Source organism: Cryptomeria japonica, chromosome 9 (genome assembly GCF_030272615.1).
Source record: "Cryptomeria japonica chromosome 9, Sugi_1.0, whole genome shotgun sequence".
In the NCBI taxonomy this organism is placed as follows: domain Eukaryota; kingdom Viridiplantae; phylum Streptophyta; class Pinopsida; order Cupressales; family Cupressaceae; genus Cryptomeria; species Cryptomeria japonica.
In genome coordinates, this window is record NC_081413.1 from 119,844,739 (window position 1) to 119,854,149 (window position 9,411).

Sequence of the window (9,411 nt, forward strand, 5' to 3'; positions counted from 1 at the left end):
GTTTGTGAAGTCTATTTTATTTGACAAATTAGAAGGTTCAAATGAATACAATGTACAATGTATAAAAGTCACGTGTTGATTGTGGAATTTTGAAGAAATTTGTACAAATTGACAATGTTGATCTTTCAGTGCAAGTTCTATGGAAAAGATTTGAATATGAAAAATACCAAAGTTAAGAGCTGAATCGAAAAAAAATGTGTTAAAGAGAGTGAATTGTCTTGCAAAGAGTTTATGTGTAGATTTCAGAACATCATATATCCACATATCCTACACTGTCATGGTGCAAGATGGTAAGCAAAACAATTTCGTATCTCAAAAATTTGCTTTCCTCCAGGTTGTATTCTTTCCATAGTAGACTTCTCTAAGAACTATATGTTCAATCTTCGCACAAAGATTCAAAGTCAATACTATCATTCTAAGCAGGTTGCAATTTTTGTACAAGTTTTGTATAAACATGCAAAGTTTTATGTGGAGGATCTAGAATCTGATGAAGATGAACGCATTATCATTAAGGAAGTTCATTTTTATAGCAGTGATGATACTTGTAATGACATGTAGCACATTGTTTTGAGTTTTTTTTTTAAAATATCATATATCGTTGGATAAGTGCTTTACAACATTGGATTCAGTCTGATGGATGTGCTGGTAAGCATAATTAGGTTTTACTTGTCTTTTAATTATCTAGTATAATTAAGTTTTCTAAACTAATAAATATTATATTTGATTGTAACTTCACAGGACAATTTAAATTTACAAAAGCATTCAATTGATCGTCACACCAACAAGCTAAAGGTGGTCTAAAGTTGTGGAGTGGGAGCCTGTGTGAAGCGTGCACTTCGCCAACATGAACTTGGAGGTACATGTTCACCGTTTATAGGAGAGTGTGTATCTTATGGGTCGGAGTTAAATTGCTAAAATAAGTTAATGTGCAGGTAACAACATAAAAAAATTAAGTGAGATAGTAGAATGGTGCAAAAGTCATTTTGGTGCTCGTGACACGACATACAGCGAAGTTAAAGATATTGATCGATCCAATCCTTATAATTGCCAAACAATTAATGACATTAGAAAATTGCATCAAGTGATGACTACATGACATAACAAACCTCTTGTGATTTAGGTAAGAGAGCGTAAAACTTGTTTTTCTACGAAATTGCATTGAAAATAAGTCATGTCTACAGAACTTAACAAACCTCTTGTGATTCAGGTAAGAGAAAAAACACATTTTTGTGTTGACTACATTGAAAACAAGGCAAATATTCAACAATGTCAAAACATTAGAGATGGATTTGTTTCACAATGGGAGATGAAAAAATTATTCACAACTCCTTATGAAGATAGAGACATTTTAGATATTCATGATCCTCCATATTCAACAGATTATGAACGTGTTTCTGATTTAGTTGTGTCAGGTACAGTTTAAATTTTAATTTAATTTGAATTCATTTTACATTCGACCATACACTTTATAATTTAATTATTTGTAATTTGTGGTGTACAGATGACATTTTTGTCATGGTTGTAGATCTTGACCATGTAGAAGGTGTTGACTATTACCTACTACAATGCACAAAACCAAAATGTAAATTGTCAGAATCAGTGGAAGATTCTAATAGGCAATAATGTCCCACTGGATTAGTCGTTGTTGAAGGTATTTATCATCAACAAACGAAGATAGATAACATTGGTGTTACATTTACTGAATACATGCTCGACCAATTTTTTTTGCATTATAGTCACTTACTTATAGCAACAAGATTACAATTTGAAACTTTACAAAAAAAGGCTGTGCCCCCCAATAGTGGAGGTTGCTTATCAAAGATCATGAAAGGATATTAGAGATAGTAAAACATAGAGAGGATTTAGATTTTATGTACGATGAGCTCACTTAATTTATTAGAACAAGTGAACTCAGGTTTTTTTTTTACCATTATACATGTCTATATATGCATATATATGTATGTACTATTTTTTTGGATCGTCATACATATGTACATATGTACATTCGAGCTATTTTTTGGATCATCATACATATGTACCTATGTACATTCAAGCTATTTTTTGGATCGCTATTCATATATACATATGTACACTATTTGAGTTGTTTTTTGCAACATGTCTACACATGTACACATGTACACATATACATATACATATACATTCGAGTTATTTTTTGCAATATATACATATGTACACATGTACATTTGAGTTAATTTATTGCAACTGCTATCTTTAATTTGTACACATGTATGGATGTAGATTTGAGTTAATTTGCACAATTTCATTTTATTTGTTGCATGATATCTTTAATTGATTTGAATCACTTAATTGAGTTGAATTAATTAATCGATTTGAATTGAGTTGATTAATTGATTTGATTGATTTGAATCACTTAATATAATTGAATTGAATTAATTAACAGATTCAAATTGAGTTGATTAATTGATTTGATTTAATTTGATTAATTCATTTGATTGATTTGAATCACTTAATATAATTGATTGGATTGATTACAATCATTTAATTAAATTATTAAAATTCGTTGGATTGATTAGAATCATTTAATTGAATTGATTTAATTTGATTGATTCATTGGTTTGATTTGAATTGATTTGAATTTTCATTGGATTGATTAGAATCATTTAATTAATTGATTTGAATCACCTAATTGAACTGAATCACTTAATTGAATTGAATTAATTAATTGATTTGAATTGAGTTGATTAATTGATTTGATTTAATTTGATTGATTTGAATCACTTAATATAATATAATTGATTTAATTGATTGATTTGAATCACTTAATATAGTTGATTTGAATTGAGTTGATTAATTGATTTGATTTAATTTGATTAATTCGTTTGATTGATTTGAATCACTTAATATAATTGATTTAGTTAATTGATTGGATTGATTACAATCACTTAATTAAATGATTAAAATTTGTTGGATTGATTGGTTCATTGTATTGATTAGAATCACATAATTGAATTGATTCATTGGTTTGATTTGAATTGATTTGAATTTTCTTTGGATTGATTATAATCACTTAATTAATTGATTTAATTCAACTAACTAGATCGAATGAACAATTAACAATAAAATCAATAGTTGACAATTCAACTAACTATTTAATCGATTAATTGATTTAATTAGTTAATTCAAGTAACTAAATCAAATCAATAATTAACAATTCAACTAACTAATTGATTTAATAATTAAATTTATTAAATCAACAATTCAACTAACTAATATCAAGATTTATCATCTACAATAACATGATCAATTCTATATGTAGCTTGAACTAATTTTAAAAATATAACATGGGCTCATAAACATGTGTAATAACCAAACAAGTAATCTCATCAAACAAGTGTCAGGTACATAAACAAACATGTACAAGTGTCTCATATGTACATATAATCTCATCAAACAAGTGTCAGATACATATAAGTAAAAAAAAGTACATGCACTCTACATATAATAACATCAAACAATGATCACATGCACATAAACTAGCTCGATGGGCCATCCACTAATCCATGTTCTAAATGCTCTCCCTGCACAAGAAAGTACACGTACATGTTTAGCACACGTACATATATAAGCACATGCAAATATTATCTAACTATAAGTATGTAAATTTTACTTCAACATAAGTACATGTAAATTTTACCTAGTCCGATCCACCATGTGCACTAGTAGAGCGTGCATGGGCCACATGTATCCGAGATGAAGAACTCAAATGTGGTTCACGAACCTGGATCATATATATATATGTTAACAATTTTGAAGTTGAAATCCACTATTTAAAAACAATTAAATAATATGACCTTATAGGAAAAAACAATGTGTACCTGACTGTAACCATGTACAAAAGCAGAAAGAGGTTGCAGATCTCTTAATGTCTCCAATGTAGTAGGATGCTGTAAATAATTCAAAATTCAAATTGTGTTAACAATTTTGAAGTTGAAATCCACTTTTTAAAATTAAATAAATGATATGACTTTACAGAAAAATGTGTACCTCATGAGACTCGAAGGCTCTCCCAATCCTACTAATCTCAGATGAATGGAAGAACACGTCATCAACATCTAGATCGAGTGATGCATCCTCTAAACCGTGAACGGGTATACTGGTATAGTGACCATGAGCTCGAGCAGGAGGTGTAAAAATCACAGGCCGCAACGGTGTAGGTCGTGGTGGCTTAGGTGTCAGATCAACTGGTGTAGGCCGAGGAGGAGGTGTGGGATCAACATCAGTATGTAGTGGAGGGCTGTAGGGTGCACTGGAACTCCCTCCTCTCTCCCCATATCACCCTGAGATGCTCTACCACCATCTTCTCTATGTACAAGTCGTCTCACCTACGTCGGTACATCCTGGAGTGGGATCCCAAGAAGCGAAGAAAGAGCTGTATATGAATCCAATAAGTTGTTGGACAACAATACACTCATCTGCTGCAAAGGATAAACCTCTATCAACTGTGCAGTGTCAAGTGGAGATGGTATGTCCACATGGGCGTAAAGATCAGTGCCACTACTGGATGTCGCATCTGTAGCCTGTGGACTACGACCGTAAGGGATATCTCCCAACACGATCAGATGTCATCTGGCTGACTTGAGTGACAATCTTTGCAATGCTCGAGTAGATATCTCGCCCGACATCATCAACTACTGCATCGACTGCTTGTGATAACTCCAAACGGTTTGGTAGAACCAAAAGGTTTGGATCAACTAATGCTCGTTTATTAACGAGCGCCAATGCATCAAGTCGTCTATATTTATCATTGAGCCTCCCTTTGCCCTGTCTAGCATTTGTTGGTATACTAATATAATCGACATCTAGGCCCATATGAAACTTTGCAAACTATTGTTTGCAAAAATAAAGTGGCAAATCATCCTTTTGTGACCACATATGATGAGCTGCCAACCATCTAGGATATATGAATGGGGCAACAATTGGATCAATGCATCTAGTAACTAAATATCCCCGAAGCTTCTTCTATCTCAGACCCTGATAATCGAGGAACATGGTATGTACCTATGGAGAAGATACATCCATTTTCACGGTGTCCCATTTCACCGTGCTAGTCACACTACGAGAAAGGGATATATAGAAAGAATCAATAGACATATCATCATAAGGATTATATGTCTGAATAGTGTCAATCATACAAACCAACTGATCCCTAATAGTCTGTGCCCTTTCCTTGTTTGGTTGGGCAATGACAGCAAGTAATGTGGAATCAAGATGATCTAGTGCATGCTGTAGGGCAAGAATGGTCTCGGCAAAAAGCCGAGCCCTGCATTGACTATTAGTGGAGGGCATTGGACCAGACTGTGTAGATGTCTGGTTAGTGCCCTCAGAATGAACACTAGCATCTGATGTATGATCATCCATGTGAAAAATATCTATGTGTAATAAAAGCAAATATTAAATTAAAATTAATTATTCAAAACTATTTTTAAATAGTTCAAACTAATTCTGAAAACTATTTTAAACTAATTCAAACATATTTGAAAACGATACAATTGTAATTTAAAGTACAATTCAAAGTAATTGAAATATTTGATACACATTAATTTAAAGAAACATACACATACACATACACATACACATACACATGCACAGGTACATACACACACATACATATTGTACAGGTACATACATACATACATACATACACGCATGCACATATAAACACACATACACATACACATACACATACACATACACATACATACACTCGTACATGTGTGTGTATGCGTGTGTATGTGCACATATGTGTATTGCATGCATGTGTATGTGTATGTGTGTATGTGGGTGTATGTGTGTGTGTGTGTGTATGTGTGCATGTATGTAGGCATGCACGTGTGTATCACTAGTACATTCGGGGTTAATTTTCGACAGCCGATTATCGGAATTGCGACTACTTTTCGTCGGGCTGCCGACAAAAGTAGCCGTTGAAAACTCGTCGTCGGACTTTTCGATGATGTCTCTGACCATCGGCATTACAACGACCTCATGGATTCTGCCGACGGTGGGCATGATTGGTCTTCCGATCAAAAAAGTCGTCGGACATACAACATCCTCGTCGGATGTTTGTTTAGATTGTGTCGGAATATCGATGAAAGTCTGAAACTTTGCACCGACAGGAATGTTGTTTGTCCGATGGATTTGTCGTCAGTCCATTATTATGCATCGACGATCGTCCGACAAGGAAGTGCTATCGGACATACAACATCCTTGTCGGATGTTTGTGTAGTTTGAGTCAGAATTTCGACGGATTCCAAAAACTTTGCATCGACGAGAATGCTGTTGGTCTGACAATTCCATTGTCAGTGGAAAGTTTAGTCTCCGTCGTAATTCCGATGGAAATTTATTTTAATTTTTTTTAATTATTATCTAGACGCAAAGCACACCTCATTGATATGTACAACGAATGATATTCTATCCCCATCAGCTACCAATAGGGGGCATAGGTTTCAAGCTAATATGAGGCACACTAGTTTCAAGCTAATATGATCAGGCACACCATGGTTGAGATGGTCCAACTCCTAAGAGGACTGTATGAACCATTGAGTATTGGTAAACCTATTAAAAATGGTGCTGATAAGGAATTAGCTAATCCAAATACAAGAGCCTTTAAAGCCAATCAAGGAGATGAAATGACTTTATCTATCTTATCTAAGTTAGTTGTTCTTGGGAGCTACCAAAACTTATCTACTATATATATATATACATGAAATGAATTTATCTACTATATATACACATATTTCTTATAAGTATATCCCAAATTGATAATCTCATATAAAGTGTCATCCTATGTCAATACATGACATATACCTATTGAATGAAATGTATATATCTCATACTAAGTAGTCACTCGTTATTATATATTCAACATATATTCAAAGACGATAATCATGCATTCCGAACTACATGAATATCCTCTTTAATAAAATAAATCACATGTACAAGGTTATTGGGTTGATCGAGTCCAATAGCATCTTAAAAGAAAACATAAATGCATTATGACCACCCACAAAACACTTGATATAAAATAGTTCCAACCTTTCTTTTGTTTAAGTAACTAGGGTATTTGAATTTAAAATTTGGTATATAAATTTTTTTTTTTAAAGGTCATCTCCCCCCCTGTATAGTTCAACATGCCCACATGTTTACTCCTAAAATTTTTCAACTCATTTAGATATCTTATTTTCTAGTTATGAAATTGATCTTGGGACCTATGGGTTATGGGCCCATAATATACTTAAGTGAAGTTAGCATAAACCATATCAATTATGTTCAATTACATCAATCTCCACTTGGAGTGTTTAATATACATATCATCAATGATTACAATGCTTATTTCAATATACATTTGAATTACGACTTGCAAGAATAGATGAAAGAGAAAGAACATGTGTTGAGGGAGGTGGAAGTGCTCTCCGAGGTGATCACGAATTGAGTCCATCGGTCCCCAACGGTGGTTTGCAATGCCACCCAACCATGTGGAACCCTTAGGTCCACCCCATCGTGCTTGTGGAGATAGTTCCAAATAGTCAATCAAAGTATAGAAGGGGGATGATAGGCTCACACATGCCATACACGATGCATACATGACACAAGTAATGGAACAATACAGTACAACATCAATAGAGAAAGATGATACCAAGTCATGAATCCACATAGGGTCACTACTTTAAAACTACACAAGGCATTAGATTCTAGAGTGCAATGAAGGAAGTGTCATCGTATGTGCTCATGGGGACGCACCATATGGAACCAAGCATTCTCGCATATGGATGAGAAGAACGATTGTGTAATTCTTGTGCTACATGAGAAGGCATGTCTCTTCCGACAAGTCCCAACGCTCCATGTGCGAGAATGCCTTTCATCGTATGTGCTCATGGGGATGCACCATATGGAACCAAGCATTCTCTCATATAGACGAGAACAACGATCACACAATCCATGTGCTACATGAGTGAGAATGTCTCTTCGCACAAGTCCCAACGCTCCATGTGCGCGCTTGCCTTTCATTGTATGCGCTTATGGGGACGTACCATATGGAACCAAGCATTCTCTCATATGGACGAGAACGACAATCACACAATCCCTATGCTACATGAGCGGGTATGTCTCTTTGCACAAGTCCCAACGCTCCATGTGCAGGCATGCCTTTCATCGTATGTGCTACATGGGGACGAACCATATGGAACCAAACATTCTCTCATGTGAACAAGAACAATGATCACATAATCCTTGTGTGAGTGAGCATGCCTCTTTGCACAAGTCCCAACGCTCCATGTGAGAGCATGCCTTCCCAAAACACCCTTGGTGTTGTGATAGCCCTCAAGGCATGCTCAAGGAACCAATTTTCCCAAGTCTATTGTTATGTTATCACTTGATTACAAAACTCCCCAAACACGAATGCCAAGCATACCACTTTCAGACGAGGGACACGAGTGGGAGCCACTCCCTAGTCTCACTCTAGGACTAAGCTCATGCCATATCTAAATGCAAGACATCTCAAATACATCAAATTGTCTGAATTGCAAAATGCCATTTTCATACATAAGCAAGACATACTCAATTGGGCACAACACCAAGAGAACGGATCCTAGTTGATCCCTTATCAAAATTCACATATATGTTGTCATGATTCCATAATATAATATCATCTCAAAATCATCAAAAACCACTTTTCAACAATTCCCAATTCTAGACTGAAAACCAGTCATGAGGCCAATTACCATTGCTGAATGAATGAATGAAAGATTTTAATGACGTCCACGAGACTAAATATTCTATGGGACCAAGACAAACACCCTTAACTGATGGACCTCAAAAACCCCGAAATTTCAAATTGCATAAAATGAAAATGCAAGATTAGCCTTTTGATTCTAATCAACTCAACAATACAATACTCCCCCGATTTGTCATTTCAACATCCCAAATAGAATTGAACAACATAACCTCATATATACTCATAATTTCCAAATTTAGTTCATACAAATCATATAATCATCCAAATGGAGAGATTTAAATTGGAAGAATACTTTAATTCACTCAACAATTCATTTGCAACAAACTAAAATCAATTCAATTGAAAAACAAAGGAGGAATTTGAGTTCCTACCTCAAACTTGACGAAATCTCAAACTGACAATGTAATTGAACATAATTGAGATGAGACATGAGTTTCTTAAGTGAAGTTACCCATAAACTATGTACAATTGTTTGAATTCTTTTAGCATAAACCACAATGAATCTACACCTATAGTCCAAAGTAATCTAGCAAGGCATGCTATCTAAAATCCAAAATCATGAGTATTGGATCCAAGAGTATAGGACAAAAATTCGATTATAGCAATCTGCTATACATAATATATCAAAGCAATTTGCA